This window comes from Falco punctatus (assembly GCF_963210335.1).
Source record: "Falco punctatus genome assembly, chromosome: 3".
Classification (NCBI taxonomy): Eukaryota; Metazoa; Chordata; class Aves; order Falconiformes; family Falconidae; genus Falco; species Falco punctatus.
Genome location: NC_137582.1, coordinates 8,502,257 through 8,522,006, shown reverse-complemented (window position 1 = coordinate 8,522,006; position 19,750 = coordinate 8,502,257). Strand labels below are relative to the sequence as shown.

At 36.2% G+C, this 19,750-nt stretch overlaps 1 protein-coding gene across 2 annotated transcripts in view; it reads right to left on the bottom strand.

Annotated features, from left to right (window-relative positions):
- Positions 1–19,750, bottom strand: part of CDH12 (cadherin 12) — a 321,664-nt gene that overhangs the window by 257,254 nt on the left and 44,660 nt on the right. The window lies entirely within an intron of this gene.

Genomic DNA, 19,750 nt, shown 5'->3' with positions numbered 1-19,750 from the left:
TCACTGGTGATCCAGACAGGGAAGTGTCCTGACACTGTTTTTAAACCTGTACATTAAATGTAATGCTGGAATTTAAAAATATAGTTAGTGCTTAAAATTAATTTCAAACCATTCGGCAGCCTCAAAAGATATGCCTAATGCTATTAAGTTAACCATTGTCTGTGAATGTTCCTGGGCACTAGGCTTAATCGTTCATAGTGCAAAAAAATTAGAATAGTTTCTGGCACACTTGCAGCTTCAGTATTTTCTAGCAAGTTATTCCTGTGCATGGCTTAGGAGGTAGCAAAGAACAGCAAAGAGTTTGCATGAAACCATCCTGGTTTGGAAGCCAAGGGAGTTTACTTACATTGCTCCTCTTTGTTGTCTGCTTTTTAGCCTCAGTGTCAGAGAATCATAGGATTATAGAATGGCTTGGGTTGAAAAGGACCTTTAAAGGTCATCTAGTCCAACTCCCCTGCAATGAACAGGGCCCAGTCCAACCTGACCTTGAATGTTACTAGGGATGGGGCATCTACCACCTCTCTGGGCAACCTCTTCCAGTGTTTCACCACCCTCATTGTAATGATCCTAGTGTGTTTCGTTTGTTGATACAGACATAGCCAAAGTGACCAAGATCTGCAAGGATGACTTGTTCTAATGGTGTTCCATCTGAATTTCAAGTTAGGAAAAAGGAAGCTATAATGGCAAATGCATTATCTATGCTTTATGAACTTAGAAGAAAATGTAAAAAACCCTCTGCCTTTCAGGGCTGTCTGGCACATATCTAAAGCCCCACTATTACTTATGAAGACAGAAAGGCACAATCAAAAGAAATTCTCAACAATCCTGAACATATAAGCAATAACCGCTAGACACAGATGCAAGACATCATGATTGAATAATTCCTTGTAGTAAGTAGCAAATTAGCATACTTTTTAATACAAGAAATCCACCAGACAATGGAAAACTGTCATTTAAAATACAAAGGAGAAACAAGTGGTTTGTAACATTCACACCGTAAGTCTTGCGTGTATTCTCAGGCTGCTGAAAAGCACTTTACACTGTTCAGGCACTTTTTGCATTAATGATCTCCAGTTCTGACTGGTCTTTCAAATGTGATGGCTCGGGGCTGCCAAATCCTGCATTTGTCTTCCAAGCAGACAAGTGCAGATGTACCATTTAGTCTTAAGTTCAGTTCCCAGAACAGCTCATTTCCACAGTGGAACAAGGTGGGGGTGGATGTGGGTGGTTGTTCTGTTTGTAGGTGTGTTGTGTTGTTTCGTCTTTTCCCTCCTGATTCACCAAAAATCTATTTTATAGATGGCAAGCCCTGTGCCTGTTAGTCATTTAGGGGAAAATGACTAAAAAGATCAATTCTCTTTTTTTTTTTTGTTGTTGTTGTCATTTGTGTTGACATCTTCAAAGAATTTTACTTACTTTTTAACTGCTATTATTACTGATTTCTATCCCATTAGTCAAAACAGGTGCCATCTTACATGATGAAACAGAGGAAAGCACAAAAACCTGCAAGTGTTTACTGTCTGCCACACTGGAACACTATTGTGGAAAATGATAAAATGTTTTTGACAAGTAAGAACCAGATCCAACTCTCCTCAACATAGGTCAGAAAACTGCCATTGCTAGCAGCTGATTTTGGATCTGATCCAAAACAAATGAAGAATACAATGAAATGTCAACAACCAAGCTGTTTTCACTATTTGCTAAGTACTCTAGGATGGGAAATAACCAGAGGCATCACCTTAAAAATAGCTATCACAAAACTTTGATTAACTTGTGTTTGCACTAAAAAGAGTTCCAATGCTATTTGCTAATCTTAATTTTTGGGGAACATTACTTTCTGTAAAACAGACATTACTTACGGTTTGTTGATTACAGTCATGTCCTTGACATCAGTAAGTACTTAACTAAGTACTAGGTTAATGATGGAAAATTGCTGGTAAAACTGATATTTTCCATATTCTCTGTTGAAAATATTTCAATGCCAAACAATGAGGGACTCATATTTCATGATTAAAATGCTTTTTAATACACATTCAACTCACTCCAGAAATTGCTTGGGCCTTTATGGTAGGATAAATATTGATTCCTTTCACAAAAGCCTTTTTACCTTCTAGAGTAATAGACATACTAAAATTAGAGTTATGCAAACCTCATTATTTTTGTTGCATGGGGCGTTTCAACATTCATCTCTTCTACCAAGAGATAAAAAGAAATGGAAAGTTTCATTTTGTGAAACATTAGAAAAAATATTCAATTTGTAAGAAACTACAATATTCTGAAGTTCCTTAAGTTGAAATCCTTTAGTTTGATTTAAGTATACCCAAAAATACTTAATTTTGAATCTCTTCATCAGTAAAGTTATTCTCCCTTGGTACTATATTTTTTTCAAAAGGAAATAAAGTTTGGGAGTTTCATGCCCTTATTTTTTTTAAAATGTAATGAATACCTAATGATCAGGTGCACACATAAAGAGAGATAACAGAATTAATAATCTTGTTTAAATGAACTGCTTATAATGCAATATTTCTTTTAGATTTTTCTGATATATGTTTGTGTCAAAATAAAATGCAGTGTGCATGTGAAAAATCTTCAGAAAATTTTCTCTGCAAAAAGTGATATTTTTTTTAAATTCCTAACTGTGGTGATGCTAAATTATATGATATATTTTTCAGAACTAGACTTCCAGAAAAAGGTGCTGGAAAATCAGTTTCTATTCCTGAAACTCCTGTTAGCTTCTTAGATAATTGGTGTAAGCTATTTTTCTATTTCCAACTTGGCTTCTTCACCATAATGAATATATAGTATAAGTATTACATATAATTTTAAAAGTAAAAGAATTGGGGTGGTGTTATCTAGTTAGGACTATGCGATCTATAGAAATAGTTTTGTACTGTGGTCTTTATTAATTTTTACATCTTTTATTAATAAGAGATTGTAATTCACAAGAATATTAAAAACCTCACACATTTACTTCAGGCAGTTTTGTTTAACATTTGAGAGTAATCTTCCAAATAACAGAACAGATTGCTTAAGAAAAAGAAATACTAGTATAAGTGACTGCTATCGCCCTTTGGATTCTATGCTCAGACTATCATCCTCCCTATCAGTCTAAAACTAACATCTCTAACTGCTGCTCTGGACTCTGGCTGCACTTTGAACAGCTGACTCCCTGTTCAGGTTCACTGCCTACCAAAATAGCCAATCTTCTGTGGGAAACACTATCAACAGCCTGTTGATTATTTTCAGGAAATTCATGAGGACATTACACTAAGAGTTTATAGGAAAAAACAATCCTTTGTATGCCCCTGGGAATATATGTATAGATAAGTAGTTTCACAGCAACAGCTTTATTTTGAAACCACAACATCCCCATAATATCAGGCAAATTGATCCACTAAGCTTTCTGAAATTCTTTTCTTTGATGATATTCCCCTCCCAACTGATAACTTAGTTTAAAATATTTATCAAGAAACAGAAAAAAACCCAACATTTCCAGTGTAAAGGAAATAATAGGAAGACTATATAAAGTGTGAACTTTAAAAAGATGCTGCCCTCAGTTACACATTCACAATTCCGTTGCACTTTATGTTAGCTAAATCTCAGTGGTCGATGTAACGTTTTCCTGCAACACCATTTTCAACTGCATGCTCTACAGAATCAACTATTACACACAACACAAAACTAATACAGGTACAAAAAACAAAACAAAACAAACCCCCCTCAAACCAATTAGATATATATTTCTTGAATTAACATATGAGACAGATATGGAAAAAGTTTAAATGGAAGAAGAATGTTTCCCATCTGCACAGGTTCATACCCTATTCAGAGAAAGATTTCTAACCAAAGTCTGTTCCAGAAGCTTAAAATGTGTTTGCACTGTGTCTGTCTTGAAGCAAAACAGAGTGTAGAGCTGACATGGAGTCAGGAGGACTGGTAATTCCGAGTGCTACCTGCTGTGGATTGCTTAAACCCTTTCTGCTCTGCAAGGCAAGGTAAAACTAAAATTTAGAAACCAAACAAGGAAAATACTGTGCAGGTTTCTTCTCTCTGATATTTCTTACCCTTCTACTCTTGGTAAAACTCTGTCTTGAAATAAATGTGAACATTGAATTTTACTTGTGGTTTGCACATTCACTGCTTCAGATAGAAGACAGACATTTCTGTTCTACCTCAGAGACTTGCAGACCTATGATTCAGGAAAGGACTGAATTTCATGGTTATGTCTTTTCTCGTCCTGGATGAAATGAGCTGAAAACCTTTTTTGAATGAAATACATGCCAACCAAAATCAAATCTTTACCTCCAAAAATCTTAATAAAAATCCAGATAAAACAATACCTTGAAAGTAATCTTTCAAATAAACTAGACCTAGAAACATCATAAACCAGTAGTAAGTGATGATTTTTAGCAAGCAACCAGAGTTCCTATAGTAATCAAATTTTCCCTCAAAGACCATTATTGTGTTCTGGAATTTATTTCTTCTAAAAGTATACAGAATTGGAAAAAATAAAAACCCAAACCAACCAAACAGAAAAACCACCCCAAAACCAACAAAGAAACATAAACAGTGAAGCCTTATAAATATCCATGTATATAAAAACTTCCCCTTTGGGATGCAATTACAAGTCTGAGTTCCACAACAAAACCAAAACTTACCTAATAAAAGGCAGTGAATTATTTCATTTTACTCCAGATGTCAGTCAGCCTGACTACTTATATCATGAAAATTATGGGATCATGTTATTCTAAATTCATACAAGTTTCACAGTAACTGTTCAAAATCTTACACATCAGGCCGTTGAAACAAACTTAAAACAGTATAAAGGAAAATATAAGGATATTTTATACAAACTTACAACAATATAAGGAAAAAATTACAATTATGTTGGTATCTAACAGATTTGACAAAATACAAGATGGAAGATTATCTTTCATAGTTCAGAACATCTTAAAAGGATCCAATAGAAAGACGTATTAGGCTAACAGAGCTATGGCAAAGCAGCAGATAAAAGCAGATAAAAAACCCTTAAGAAATACAGTAGCTCCTTTTGCTTTTATAGGTTTTCATCCTAAAAATATTTGCAAAGTCTAGAGCATGAAGTAGGTGGTCACTATACTGAAGCACCAATGAGAAAAGTATGTGCAAGTCTGAAGACTGAGTAGCAAGGATATCAGCTCTTGAGCAATCTCAGCTTTAAATACTAAGTTAAAGGTGTGCAACCCTAAAAAGGATAGTGTCCTGGATATTTGCTGTGAACAAAACCAAATGAAAACTACTTCAAAACCCCAAACAGGGAAAATTAGTCAGATATACAAAAAGTCCCAGTTCAAATAGCAAACTGGGATATTTGAGGACAATTCTTGACATGCAAATAATATATTCAGCTGGGTGGTGGGAGGTGAGGGTGTGTGTTTTGGTTTTGTTTTTTTTTTTTTAGATTCATGTCTGATAACAGAAAGAATTAGTCTATACGTTCTGTGCAAGTACCTGTTTCCCTTCCTTGTCTTACAGCATCCTCACTGACTCATATTACCTCTTTTTATCTTTTAAAAAACCTTCTACCTGCCCATGGGAAAGCTTATTCATGGAAGATGATCAGAAATCTAGTTATGGAATATGGAGTGTGGATATCTAACAAAAGTGAACTCATTAGACACAAAGTTTATGGAATTCAATATGTTATAATGTGTATCTGGATAAAAGAATACAACATTCAATGCAGGACAGTGACTGAAGAGATAGATATATTCATGATAAAAACCCAGCAAAATTCAGAGATCTGTAGAAATTCAGACAGATGTAACGTTAACATGTTTCACTCTCTGCTTTCCTCCATCTCACAGACTGTATCAGAGTAACATTAACACAACCCCAGCTAAAAGAACACCCTGAAGCCAAACAAAGATCACATTAATCATGCAATGCAAGATGTATGGCAACCCACATGGTGCAAGCAGGCCAAGTAAAGCTACATTAGCTCTCTAGTAAGTTGATCCAAGCCTGTATGTTCTTTAGATTTATACTGTGTCTGCAAAACATCAGCCTGTGCATTCTTGTAGGAGGTCACGTAAAAAACCATTAACTGAAACATACAAAGAAATATTGTAACATTTGATACCTAATGTATTTTTTTTAACATTCTATTCTACCTCCTTAGTTTGTTATTTTCATCAACTCTGACACCTTACCATTAACTTCAGGTAGGCAAACAGTTCTGAAAAACTCAATGAACATGAAGGACTGTAAGACAGCACAACTTTCATTTTACACATCTGAGTTTTGTAGATAATGTGCTATATTGAGCATGTATTTGGTAGTTAAAAGAAGTTTCCTCATAACATTAAAATCTCTTTGAACTCAGAGGTTTAAATTCACATGAGAACAAACGGATTATTTTCTGGGTTCCATAGTCTAACCCGGTGCCTTAGAAAGTATCACTGCATTCTCCTCTATGCAATTAATTGTGAAGCAGCATTGTGAAGGGTGGAGGGGATGGGTTTCCTGCTAGTCCAAAGGTATGGAGCACTTCAGCCTGGAATGTCCAAAAAATTCCATCCTGGAGGCTGGTAAATGGATTGAACTCCTTGAGTTCTGAGATCTAAGCGGCCCACAAAATGACCCACTAAGTTTCTGCATATTAGACACATATTCTGCACTTAGACATGGATCAGATTTTCAGCTGAATTCAGGCAAAGTGAAAGTATGATCTACTTTGCTTTCAGACTGATTTATGATGTTCACCACTAACAGTCTGATCATAATCTAGGTAACATTCTCAGTAAAGAGAGAAGATGGACCTCAAGGCATCCATCACTGAGTTGTTATATTCAAAGTAGTGTTGAGGGAAAAAGAACACACTATGTATAGGAAGCCTAGGAAACAGATATTAGTCTAATTACAGTAACAGTAACACTTCTAATCCAAATTAATGCAGAAAAAACACTTCAGACTGTGCCCATGTCCTCTCTTCATCTAGGTGCACATTGTTTCTATGTTTTTAATTCCAGCCATAGCAACTGACCTCAAGAGAAAAGTATCCTAGCTTTGGTTTTTTTCCCATATTCAGACATGGTAATACAAAACCAAACCAAACTCCAAACAGAGCAAAGCTATGCATTACACCACTAACAATACCCACAGGACTGAAGTAAATTGTTCCTCCTTCTGTTCTACCTATGAAAAAGAGAAAAAAAAATCCCAACAAACAAACAAACATCACCACCACCACCCCACCCCCCCCAAAAAAAAAAAAAACCAAACCTGCAGCCAAGACTGCTGTGAATAGCTGTCTTTGTCAGCCCAGCCAAAGCATCTCCTTCAGAGGAATTTCTGGTGATATTCCAGCTAATTAGCAGCATTGTTGCTTTCTCAATACATTTTGCAGAATCTTTTATGAATGACTTTACTACTACTAGGCAAGAATATTTCATTTTGTGTGGTTAAGAAACTATTCAGTGATCCAATAGCCTTGTTTCTTACCCTCAAGTTTCATCTCTTTTTCAGAACAAACATGTAGAACTTGGTATTTTAACTGAAAAAAAAAAAAAAAAAAAATCAAGCATTTGTGCCTAAACGTTTACATCTCTCTTTTTCTTCTTTCCTTTCAAAATAAATGTATATTTGGATGTACCAATTACAACCATACCTTATAGGTTTATATTCTGGCTTGTGTATTTAGCTCTACCTCACTTTACTGATAGCTACTTAAGTACAGGGAGCACTTAGACAACCATCTTGGGTTCTAAAGTTTTTTTCCTCCTTGCATTTTTTCCGCCTCCTTTTTATTACATTATACTTCTCTATCCCCTTTGGATGTTACTTTTCCCAGAGGAAGCTTTGGAGAGTCGCACTGCAGGAACCCCTGTGCCAGAAACACAGCCCAAGGCTTTGGTTCCCAATGTATAGCCCCTTTACTCGACTCAGCCCTGAGAGCTCATGTAGCAACACAGTGGGCATCTAGGATGGGGTCAGGAGAGTGGGGAAATTTGCTTTTCTCTTTCTTGTCTCCCCTACAGGTGTGCCAGGCCTTCTACACTTTCCCTCAGTTCTCAAAAAAGGCTCAGTTCCAACAAGGCTAAACACCTGGACTCAACAAGGGCATGGAGAAGAACAGACAACAGAGACCTCTGATCTCCTCAGACTATGCCCAGAAACTGAAACCACACTGCAGCAACCCTGAGTTTTTAACCTGGGTCCCATCTCTTCTCAGACTGCTTCAGGGGCTGCCTCTTTTCTCCCTGCCTCTCAGGTTTTGGGCTAATGATGTGAGCCACCAGCACTCCTCCATGCCTCCTAGCTCAAACTGCAGCCTGACAGCAAGACCAAGGCAAAATACCCTCACTTCCCTTTCCTCAAGTGTTCGACGAGCCTACATCCCCAAACTACTTATGAAAAAACTGAAGGAAAATAAAATTATACAGTCAGTTGGGAGATTTGACACGAGCTCTGCCTTCCTAGTCCTCTGCCATCACCCCTGGCCACCTGCAAAGAAGCATCCATTGAGTGGTAGCTCACCACGCCACTGTGCCTGGGATCAGGTAGGGGTTTGCCCACCTTTTCCACCACTGGTTACCCTCAAAAGCATGGCATGGGCAGAAGGGACTTTTTCATGCCTGTGGTACTAACAAAGTGCTGCTGCTGCAGCTGATGAGGCCACAGTTTCTGCGGTCCACATTCTCAAATACAAAGAAACCTCAGTAACTACACAGTTGAAATGGTAAAAATCACACTCTTCCTACCCCCTCTTATTCCTCGACTCTTCCCGGGGCTCCTGGGGGCCTGACCATGGGCTGCGTCCCACTTGCTCCAGAGGACTGGTGTGCATGCGCACAGAAGGGTGGGCTGGGGTGGCAGGGGGCCTTACGGCAAGCTGCTGTGTGCAGTCCTTCAGCGGGGGCACACGGTGTTCCTCAGGGCGGTTCCTTCCTCCTCAGCCTTGGGCCCACTTAAGTGTATTTCCGTAGGTTCCCTCAGCGTGGCCAACACCACCAATGGCACCGCACAGCCCCAGCCCTCCCAGGGAGGGGGAGAATCACTCGCTCCCAGGCAGCGGGGTCAGCCAGTGCCACCCCGAGCAGCATAAGGAAGGGCCCAGGAGGATTCTGCTAGCCCTGGGCTTCAGGTCTCCCTCTGTTGGCTGGCTGGCGGGAAGGTGCAGCCAGGGCAAGGAGAGAACAATGATGGTAACCGCAGGGTAGGAGTACAAGGAATAAACAAACAAAAATATCTCTGCTAAATGTTAGCAGGTGCATTTTTCTTATCCTAAACACCACTGCCCTTTAGATATATTTGTACACTGAAAATCTGGTAATGTATTATAAAATACACTGGAATTGATAATTGCTACATTGTGTTATAGTGCCAGCATTTTCCATTTCAGAATGTTTTTAACAACAAACCATTCCAGCATTTTGTGAATGGAAATCCTGTGGAGACGTAGTCTGTCATGTAAAAGGTGGCCAATGTTGTACAGTCCTTATTTTTATAACTTTCCCACCCAGGTTTCTTGAGGATGATAGGCAGAGATGGATTTTTCTCTGCCTTTTCCCGCCCCCCCCCCCCCCCCCCCCCTTTTTTTTTTCCTGTGCTGGGCCAACAGAAATCTAAAGCTTTCATTTCCTTCTCAGCATTGTGGAAACATATTACATTATGTCTAGAAACTTATTACTGCACAAAATACAGGGATGCTTTCTTTTAAAGTCTGCCTGATGGTCAGTGTACATAATACTAAAGACCCAGCAAGAGACTGATTAACCCCCAGGTCAACATGGAGAAAGAGGAACCTTAAAATTCTACCATTCATCTGTTTTTTATATATTTTTATCCTCTTCAAGGAGGAGGACCAAAGAATTGAAGTAGGGATAGGGTCCTACATAAGCTATAGAGAACTTAATAAACAGATTATCTACGCATGACATGGAATCCTGCTCTGGCCCCAGTCATCTGCCTTTTCTGAAGTTAAATGATTTCTTCTTAACCATTAGAAATGTTGTAGACTGTTACCTAAATCAATCTCTTGATCAGTTTTTAATTATTTGTTTTTTTCTGATCCATGTTAATTTCTGTCACAATGAATGTTTAAAAAGCTCTCTTTTTTAAAAAGCTCTTATTCTGAGAACTAGCAGCACACAGAAACTTTCAAAGAAATATCAATTCCCTTGATCTCTATTTATTTTGACAATATAAACCCAACAATAAATAATTCTGTTCTTCCTTTTCCTATATTTAAAAGAACAAAACACTTTAATTATCTGAAAAGGAACATTAATACTGAATGAAATATTACAATTATTAGTGGTGGTTTTGCTCTGAATTTCTGCCTCTCTTGGTCACTTTAAGGAATGCTGTTTAGCAAAAAGTTCAAGAAATAAGTTATTATAGAAGCTGAACAAGGATATCAGAATCCATTTTTGTTTTAGCAAGTATTCACATCCCAGCATTCTGTTGCTTTAGATAGCTCAGGTTGATTAATAAATTATTAATATTTTAATATGCTATGCAAAAGCAGTCCAAAGTCTCTCAGTTCATAAAGTCAGAACTATCTCAGACATACCACAGAACTATCATTTCACACAAAACCATTTTAATAGACTGATGAAAGAAACTGAGCTGAAAATCTAACATTGTACTGAAACGTTATTTTTCAAAAGGACCTTAATGCTCAACAAAGGACATTACAGAAAAAAACCAAAACCCTAGCAGTAGAAAATAAGAAGGAAAAAAGTCAATGGAGGATTTCAAGTTTTTGCTGAACTGACCCTAAGTTTAAAAAACAAATTGATAACGTGTATGGTTTCTAACACTTCTGTGTGTGGTTTTGTGTGGTTTGTTGTTGTTTGGTTTTTTTTGTTTAAAGGTATAAGTTAATCTAACTCAAGTGTACTTTTTTTTTTTTTTAATTTGGTGAGCAAATAGACCTGTTTAAAGCAGAAAGGCTATCACTTATACAACAAATTCTTTTACTGTAGCGTATGGAATGTTTTCTATTTTAGAATAATTTTTTAAACTCTTTTTTGTTTCTGGACTTGGGCAAGAAGGCATGTTCAAATGCTTCAAGTTAATATACAGCATTCTTAAAAAAACATGAAACAAATTTCAAATCAGAAATACAATTAGCCCTGTTCCAGGGTTAACGAACATTAGGGCATGCAATGCCATTACTTTAGGTTACTTTTTACAGAAAATAGTACTGTTAAGAACTGTGGGTTGAGTAAAACTTAAAGTGATCAGAAATAAACTATATATGGAAATAATCCCTGAAAATTGAGTTATAAAATTAAATTAGAAAAGCACCATTGATTACTGCAATCTGCTGTAGTGCTTTACGCAGCCTCAGTAATTGGTACATCAAGAAAACACCATATTAGAGTATGACCAGATTGATTGTATCAGACACTGCTGATCCTGGTTAAGTGGTTGTTACCCCACTGCTTGGTACAACTATTTCAGTTCTGCTGGTTTTATTTTTTACTTGACCATTCTCCATCTCACTTCATGAAATGATCTAAGATAAGGACATAAAACAAAGAAATAACAGAAGCACCCTTTGTGCTGAGTGGAATATGAATACGGGTAAATAATACAAATCTGTTTTAGCTAACAAGGTAAACAGAATCTATTCAAAACCATCATAAAAACAACCTTGTTATATTCAATCAATTTTCTAACCATAACTGCTCCTTAGGGTTCAAAGAGAGTTTCAAGGTTTTTTTCTTTTCCTTTTTTTTTTTTTTTTTTTTTTTTTTGTTTTTTGCTTTTGGTTAATCAATAAAGATATGTTACTAAGAAGAAAATGCATCTTTGAGAGGTTTGCACATGGCTTCTGGCTTAAATGGAAAAATAACATTTTTAAATTACAACAATTCTAAGTGTAAACTTATGTTTATAAATTAATATACTTTATTTTTTACAGAATGCCCAATTTGTGTGTCAAAATTAAATAAAATTCACTATTGAAAAATTTCATACATGCTTCTGACTATCATATATTCTTCTCTGTACCTTTTTAAATAGAAATATAGCCTGAGGAACTAATCATTCTCTAAGCCTTTCAAATAAGGCTGTTCGTGTGGATGACTTGCTTTGAAAGGAAATTTTTTCTGCACATTGATGTGTGCTGGTTTGTGTTAGATGGAGAAAGGGTGGAAAAAAAGCTGAGTTGCCGAGCACAGCAGCATGATATGTAAGTGGAATTTATTTCACCAGGGAAATGGGTAGCTGCAATTATTAGTGTGTCAATGTTGCAAGATAAATTATGTGATTTGTACACTTCAAACAAGATTTATCTCTTTACTCCTATATTTAAAAACCTAGTTTAATTGTTCATTTTTAAATTCTTCATGTTTCATTCCAGCTCCACACACTAACCAGACGGATATAAAATGTAATTAATTCTATAGCCAGTCAGGCTCCTTCAACCAGAAATATCAAATGTAAAGTACTTATGAACCATCAATTTTTTTGTAATAACATGTAAACATCCCATCATCTACTCTGGCAACTGACAGAAAATGTTGCACATTAAACTGAAACACAAAACTGATGCAAAAATGGGATTTCTTAGAAATCTGATAATAGGCTTTGAATTATGTAGTTAAATCTGCTTTTATTTTTTTCTGATATTTTTACATATTTGTTCCAACACAATATCAAATTTGATTAATATCCTTGTTTCAAACTGAGTTAATTTGGATTATTGTCTAATAAATTAACTACCGGAATCTTTATTGTGCTTAATTTCATACTACTCTTTGCATATATGTGTGATTTTTGCTTTCTCCATTCGATGAGAATTGTACCCTAATAAGGTCTGCATTACTGAGCAGCACAGCCCAAAACTAAGGAATTACCCATGCATTCATACACACAAACTATATTCCCAGCAGAACCTCAGACCCCCCTGGTTTCCACAGGATTTTACTGTCTCTTCCACATGATTTTCACTGGGGATCGTCCCTGAGACATTCAGCACAAGCATCCACATCACATCAATTCATGCAAAACTCATTTATCAGTGAGAGATTAGGTTAGATAGAGATTAGGTTCAGAAACACACAGCACTGAATTATCATATGCTTTCTTACAGTGTTCCTAAGAAATTTCAGGAGTCAATAAAAGGGCTGAAATGCTTCCTGTGTTTTCTATAGATCAACATATGTCCATAACACTTTACCCTGAAAAGTCCTTCAAGACTCAACCTCTCTCAGCAACTGAGTAACTACCCCAAACTTGAAACACTCATCAGATAGTCTAAGCAGACACTGTAGACAATATTATTACAGATATATTACATCTCTTTTCCACTGCCTGTAAGCAGACCCATCTCCTTGCTCTCTTAAGCTTAAACAAAATCAATAAATCATAGTGAGCAATTCTGTAAAATGTGACTTTAGAAAGAAAAGTTACAATAGCGAGATGTGAAAACATTCAGAACAATTCACACCATCCAGTCTTCTCTCAGATCACCTAGACTGAGATTAGAAAGTAGATTCATATCCTTAACATGCTTTAAGTTTTCTCCAGAATATCTCTAATTTACCTGTGAACAATCAAGATGGTGCCTTAACTCATCAGACAATGACTTAGTCAAGCTGTGTCATACAGCAGAGAAACAAAATATAGTCCTTTCTATAAATATGATCTGCCATAGATTGCCAACCACTAACTGAAGAACTAAAATGTAGTTCAGACAGTTGTTCAACTTCCTTTCTGATGACAAAGTAAATTTTAGTCTTTGTCCTTGTTTGACTCAGAGGCAGCTTCCCTTGCAACATGAAGTTTTACCAGAATTCAGTTTGTATATTTGCATATAATTTTGGAGATTGGACAGACGGAAATTAAAATGTACCTAATTTCCAATTGCATTCTGTAAAAAGTTTTTAATATCTACTAACATTAATAATTTAAATTGCATTTGAAGAAGGTGCTTCATTTAAAGTGCCTGAAATCTGTCTTTGTAACACAACTCTTCCTGAGGTATCAAGAATAGGAAATATTAGCCAAAATGAACTAAAAGGCTTTAATATGACTTTCTGGGAAAAGAAAGAAAAAGACAGAGAGAGAGAGAAAAGAACGAACCAGAGAGTCAGAAGGATTTTGCCACAGACAAGGTGAGAATACTCACCTGGTATGTGGCAAACGCCAGCTTCAGGTCCCTTAATCTATTTATCTTTCACATCCTAAGTGAGGAGCTCCCTTGGAACTACTCTGGAATATTTGGGGGTCAGTATCTCTCAGTTGCCTCCACCGAAGCTGTTTAAATCGTTCTATTTGTATAGCGAACCATTTTTGAGTCTTCTAAAATTTGATGAATCATTACAAAAATGGTTCTTGTTTTTAAAAACAAATCATTATGTTTAATAACAATTGAAAGAGAACCTGATCTTGCATCATTATATTTAATAACAATTGAAAAGAGAATCTGATCTTGCATCTCCCACAGAGTCAGGGAGTGAAGCTGTTCTCTTTTTGATCAAAACACTACAACCTGGATTTCAGAAAAATTCTCAAAATAACTATGCTGGCATGAAAAGGATTTTGCTTTGATGAAAAGCACATTTTCCAAGAAGAAAAAGCATCTGAAACTCACAAAAGTATATTTATTTCTAAAAAAAATAATAAATGAGGAAGGGAGAGGGAGACCATCTGTTTAACTGATTCATTGAATATTTATAAACTGCTACATTAGATGTTTCAGCATATAAAATTACAAACCCACGCTTTAGAAATAGAGTTACAGTGTTCGATATTGCCCTAAAGATTAGCAATACTTCAGATTACACAACTGAATATGATGGACAAACATAGTAGTAGTATTAATGTAACGTGTCTAAAAAGCATTTACTTTGAAGCAATGTGTGTCTGTCCATCTCCTTCTTAATGACTTCAAGAATGGACACTTTGAAAATAATTTCACATAGATATAGGAAAAATAAATACTATAAATGTCTTCATGAAATAAAGTCCACTTGAGCAAGCTTTAATTAGGTAAAAAGCACAGACTTGTCCTCTACATTAAATAAACTTCTACAGGCTTCTGATATAATTTAACATAATTATGATCTGTGGTGAACTTTTTGGGATTATTTCTGAAACATCAAAATGGCAAACATGTATTAACTTAAAATCTTCTAACTGAGAATTAGTACAGTAATGAATGTTTGTAATTAGGAGTACTGTTTTGCAATGAAAGAAGTGATTGCAATCCAATCTGAGTTTACCAGTGCAGAGTTTGAATAAGATAAGAATTGGCTTTTAGAGAAGGTTGGTTCTATTTTACTTAAACACTTAAACCTTCCTGTATTCAGATATCAGACTTGGATACACAAAGGGGTCTTTATCATACTATGTCTTGTGTGATTTCTATTACTTGTGGGACATTCTTCTGCACCAACACAATTAGTACAGAGCATCTACATAAATAGTAACAAATGAATTTGAAAGTTAAAACTAAATTCCAGCCTTCTAAATTAAAGATGTATGGTCTATACTGGAGGAGCAGGGAGGAGGAGCAGAACACTGTGGTCTGGGATGTAGTATTTGCTGTCCACTCAGGACACTGAGCTAAAAATAAGGGGTCTGAAATTAGGTTCCTAGTAAGAGTTCCTATGGAAGTCAAAGAAGGCACCCTGATACATTCTGGATTAGAGGAATAAGCTTCTCTTTTGATTCAAATGGGAACATAATTATTTTAATTCAGTTTTCCCCAATGAAACATTCCCTCCAAGCTTTTTTTCAGTAAAATCTATTTCTGGACTTTATACTCCTGTGAAAAATAATACAAAATACAACTTCCAAGTTTTGTAACAGATTACACACATGCAACTTACTGACATGTAGGAAAGAGGGACAGTCTGCCAAACAGTGTGAAAATTCCACTGTGTCTAATTGCACAGGGGCAAAATTATATCAGAATTTCTAAGTGCACTAGGTACTAGAAAGACATCAAAAGTATCTTCACACTTAGTAAGGCCTTTTTTGTCCTGTAATACCGGATTCCTTAAAGTAGGCATTTAGTGAATTGACTGAGACATCACAACAAACCTGAGCTGGAGCACTTTACTCAGCATTCAAGGGATCTGCTTGGAGTACAGGTAGGGTGAACAAGCCCCTGAGTGCTCTTGAGTTGGCTGCCATTAATCCCCATTAGATTTGCACTGAAGAGCAAGTCAAACAATATGCTGCTGAGCTAACAGAACATATCAAACTGCCTCAAGCAGAGAGTTCAGTGGAGCCGATGATACTATAAGATTGTACTTAAATATTGTAGGATGCTCACTTCCCAGACCAATGAAACCTTAAAGCTGCGATTTAAAAGATTTGTTAGCTTGCTGTGTTATCAACACAGGGTGTTAGGAAGTAAGAACACTTCTCTTTTTAACATTTAGTGGTCACTAAGGGCAGTAAAATCTCAGGAATTCCCCTTGTGTTCTGCTGTACAAGGTCAATAGCAACACCAGAAGACAAAAGAAATAGAAAAGAAAATAAAAGAAATTATTAAAGAGAAAGAAGGCATGCTGACGAAAGGGTGTCAGGGAGGCTACAAAAACAGTTTTGCTGAGTTGCTATGAGACACCACAAAAAGAAGGGTAAGATGTTAAAGTAAAATTCGATATGGTCTCAGGGCTAAACAGGCCAGAATTTGCTGAAGCATGTGCAGAAATATAAATACAGAGAGATTCTTACCGTGGCAAACCCTCCAATTTCACTCCTGACTACAATCACGAAAGTGCAGATGCAGGGGAAGAGCAGAAAACTAGCAATTAAGAGGACACCTTGTAAATATTAGCTTGCTGTGGCTACTCCCAGAACAGTTCATCTAGTATGCTTCTTGTTCATATAATCCCTCAGAACTCCATATACTTCAAATACACAGAGAAGCTCGTCCGCTAGATTTAGTTACGAAAGCTAACCCACTTTTGATAAAGGCAGTTTTGAAAAATACCTGGACCTATGTTGAAACACAAACCAGTTTTATCAAATTGTCACATTATTTACTGTATTTCTGGAAAAAAAAATATGGAGCCTATCCTCAAGACAAGCCTGTAATTATGCAAAAAATAAGGGTGTGGCTAATACAGAAAGCTGTCATCACAGCTACATCTGCTGCTTGTCCTTTATCCTTCACAGTCTTCCATACTTCTGAAGTGAAAAATCACAAAATATTTTGATTTATTTGGTCTTAGATTTCCATTGATAGAAAATTTACCTCTAAAATGTTGGCCTTGTATTTTCAGGTTAACAAATATCACTCCATAAATTATGACCTTGGCATGCCTACCAACTCACAGGTTTGACATTAATAGAGAGAACAATCTCAATGCGGATACTTGTTTCTTTCCTAGGCTTTTATAGAATCTCATACTTTCATATTTCATTTAAAATGTAGGCCCACTGAAATAAGATACAATTTAGCTGAGTTCTTGCTCTGTCAGCGTAATAGCTTACTGACATCAGCTGTTATAAATGTTCATGGAGAATTTATCTGATTATCACAAATGTACATCTGAAGTAATTATGTGCATTTACTAGCAACTTTAGCGTAAATTATTTTTTAATTAAGTTTAAAAGGAAAGAAAGTTATTGAATGAAAACATGAATGCAACACAAATCTCAGCTGTTCTCATGGTGTTTAAATCTGAACTAAATGACATCCAATAAAATCTGTGAATCTTAAGAGAGTGTTCCACCGTTGAAAACAAGTATTTGCACTAAGCAAATGATTCAGGATCAGAGAGCTTTGTATTTTTATAATACGTGGGATAATCAGCACTTCCAATGTTTCCTCCACAAAAGGCAGAACAGTTTTTTTAAGCACATATACAGTATAGTATATAGTAAAACTGCACTCGAATTCTAAGTCATGTGGCAGTTAGCCACAATAAGCGTTTCTGTTGCCTTTTATAATCTCATATACTGCAAAATTAAAGTCCTGTTGTATTCTCTTAACAAAACTGCTTCTTGAAATTCGAAGTATAACATATGCCCCATAAACCTCCATGTATGATTATCTCCACATATATTCTTAACAATTTCAACCATCCAATTTTCATCCTGGGTCATTCCTACAGTAGTTCTCCCCCTCTTTTTATTAATAATTCACATTAATTCTTAATGTTTGTTGCCTTCTTTGGCTTCTCTGTTCAACATCTACTATTTGAGAAATACTAGTTAACAGCTAGCAATACACATACCTACTGGTTAACAAAATTATAGCCACACCATTATAGTTAAAGCTATGTCAATACTTCCACAATAAAAACTGCTTTTCCAAGATTTATAATTCAAACAAAGAAAAAATACTACTGGGATGAAGCTCAGCATATGAGGTCATAGCCCACAACAAATTTGTTTTACCAATTTTCAAACAAATTGATTCTGCCATTTTGAGTGCTGCAAGTGTAAATCAAAACAGAGATTTACCTGTTTAAAGATAAACACTGTTGGCCATACACTTATCTGTGGCAGCATAAAGATTTCTATGGCCTTTCATTAGGAACAAACTTAACCTTCAACATAAATTGCATATTACTGATTTTTTATATAAATATACCCACATATATATATTCACATGCATAATAAAGGGTGTTGTGACCCTTGCAGCTGACATCTTCCTTTGAGGTCTAATTCCATTATAGAACATGTCCACTGATGCACATTGGCTTATATGAATTACAGACGTGACCCATATTTTACATCTGTCCTGCTGTGAAGGTGCAATTTTCCAAAGGAAGCTTAAGCACAAAATGCTCCACCACCTTTGTTCCAATCCCACAGCTGTGGTCAGCGTGCTATCTGGCCGAAAATCTTTGGGCTTGCTGGGCTTTGTATGCTCAAAAAAATATAAATGGGCTTATCCTTCATGCTGTACTTGCAGACTCTGCATGCACAGCAGGCCCATTAGGATCTCCACAAGGACTCCTACTTATCTCAAACACATTTAAAAAACTGAAAGCAGATATTTATAATCAGTCTAGTTTCCTTCTGTCAACATACAGCATCAAGTTCTACAAATGTAAATGTCAAATTTACACTTGTTCCAAATATAATTTTCTCATTTTCTAAACTGATACATATTAATATTCCATAAGTGCTGGGAAGATGAACCCTTGTACTACTGCAATGGGTTTAATAATATCCTTGACCTAATTCAGCAATTTCCACTGACAGCAAGGCTAATTCAGTTTCTTATCTGTCTTACAACTGAGAAAATTCCTGTCTTGAAAACAGTGTCAATCCTTATTATTAATTTCTAGCACTGAAAGTTTTGTCAAGAGTCCTTCAAGGGGTCAACTTTCCTTCTAGGGGAAATTTGCATAGGATGGTTTGCCAATAATGCATGCCTTTGGAGAAATTTTTGCATCAGAATGAGAATAAAATGGCATCTTAAGGTCCTTACAACAGTGCAACCTTTCTCTTCTATGACACCATTTAAGAAGTAAAAACCATCTCTGTATTACCTCAGAGACATCATTATGATGTCAAGTTATCAGACACAAAGTGCATTGGTCCAGCTGAAAATGTAATGTGTACACTAAGTAACGTGGTCTGGAAACACCTTTTTCAAGTCATACTCTGTCTTGAAAGCAAGACAAGTGCCATAGTGACTAATTACGTGGTGATTCAATTGCTCTATTTTACTACACTATCTTTTTTAGACCTGTTTCAACTCGAGTTGCATATAGTTACTTTCACTTCCAGGCTACCTTCCACCTATCCATCTGGAATTAAGTTTCTCCATCTTAACTTT